Source organism: Octopus bimaculoides, chromosome 2 (genome assembly GCF_001194135.2).
Source record: "Octopus bimaculoides isolate UCB-OBI-ISO-001 chromosome 2, ASM119413v2, whole genome shotgun sequence".
NCBI lineage: Eukaryota > Metazoa > Mollusca > Cephalopoda > Octopoda > Octopodidae > Octopus > Octopus bimaculoides.
In genome coordinates this window covers 62,698,786-62,700,685 of record NC_068982.1, presented here as the reverse complement: position 1 = coordinate 62,700,685, position 1,900 = coordinate 62,698,786, and the positions used below count along the sequence as shown (strand labels likewise).

The window sequence follows — 1,900 nt, the reverse complement described above, 5'->3', positions numbered from 1 at the left end:
GTGGTATAGAACGTTAAATGAATCAGTATGTCCCGATGTACGACGCCTGCATCAAATATCCATTACACACTTGATCAGGAACACCACCGTTTCAATTAATAGGGTAATATGGCAGCCATTTTCTCTGAATGTGTATTTCTTTTTTTCTTTCTGAACGTTCGTTTTTTTTTTGTATTTTTGTTTCCTTTGTTTATATCTTATATTTCTTGCTGATGTTACTGTTTTTTTTTTTGTTATTCTGTGTACTACTTCCAATTTAACGCATGTTTTATATTGTGTTTTTTTCCCTTTAATGTATTTTTTTTATAAAGCTTTTTCATTGCTACTTGGAGTCTCAGACTGTATTTAAGTATATATGTTTATGCGGTGTCATGGGATTTCAGATATACTTATACGAATATATATAAAGATGCATGTATGCATTTGAGTAATGTTTTATGAGACTGCATATGCATATTTCTATATATGTACAGCCCCCAACACCCCCAAACACATCATACCCAATCACACACACACACACACACACCAATGCTTGTGTTGGGAGGGGCGTCTGTATGCGTACATGGAGTGGTCGACAGCATATTCGATGGAATAGTTCATCGCTACAGGATGACACACAGCTGTTTAATACGCAATCAACATAACACTGTTTCCTGAATTCAGACTAAGGGTGATATGTGTCACTGGCAGATTTATAATCTGGCTCTATTCAGGGTGTATTCTGAGGTTCAGATTTGAAAACTGAGATAAAGGTGTCATTTCAAAACTGGAAAAACTGTATGACGTTGAAGGTTTAGACTAGATATGAATTTTAAAGGATCTAAGTTTCTTGCTGTTGCGTATTCTACTTAACTCGCTTGTGCTCCAAACACTAGATATATAAAATGGCGGTACACAATCCGTACAGTTCAATTTTCTTCCTATGTTACTGGGAGGCAATTATTAACCTCAGATATATGAAGAAGAAATCCCAACTGAGTCTTAATTTCTTCCACAACGCTATAACAATTAACTAGATATTGTAAAGCCTGAGCCGAATCCACCACATTAATGGCATCTGTTATAATCATACAGGATTCTATATAAATACAGGTTGCAGGATCAAACTGTACACCTCTTCATCCTTGCCTTTGTTTATTTCTAATAAATATTTCTTAATTCTAATGAATATCATTGTCCTCTCTTTCTATAGATTCACCAGATGTAGAGATTAATTTAAGGTCACTATAATCTATGTGATATATACATAGGACGTTTCGAAATATTTGTCTTAGTAATGTATCCGTGTAGTATCTCAAGTTATTCGAAAGCTGACATAAAATGTACACTATTAAATCATCGATAGCATATGGTGGATCGTCTTCTTGAAATGACAAGATATCATCTTGTGGTTTATAATCACCATGTACGTGCTGAGCACTCAATTAAATGCCTATACACCCTGAGCAAAAAAGTAGACTACTTGTAAAATAAATAACTATTTACCACGAATGTTCATTTCTGTTAACATCAAATCGTTTATATTCAAATTTAAAAAATAAATAAATTTTATGCCTGTTCGTAACCAATATTTTTGTTCCAAACATGAATACCTTATAGAAAATGAATGTTATAACTCATGGCCATATCACGCTGAGAGCACCGGTTCTCGTCCGATCACCGAAGTTAAGAAACGTCGAGCCTAGTGAGTACTTAGATGGGTGACCGCTTGGGAAACCTAGGTGCTGTAAGCGTCCCACACTTAGGCGCAGGAGTGGCTGTGTGATAAGTAGCTTGCTTACCAACCGGGTTCATTCCCACTGCGTGGCATCTTGGGCAAGTGTCTTCTACTATAGCCTCGGGCCGACCAAAGCCTTGTGAGTGGATTTCGTAGATGGAAACTGAAAGAAGCCCGTCGTAT

General features: G+C 36.3%; 1 protein-coding gene and 1 pseudogene across 3 annotated transcripts in view; both read left to right on the top strand.

The window, feature by feature from the left end:
- The window catches only part of LOC106875051 (photoreceptor-specific nuclear receptor), a 268,961-nt gene that overhangs the window by 173,516 nt on the left and 93,545 nt on the right, over positions 1 to 1,900 (top strand). The window lies entirely within an intron of this gene.
- Positions 1,615 to 1,733, top strand: LOC128247170 (5S ribosomal RNA; annotated as a pseudogene).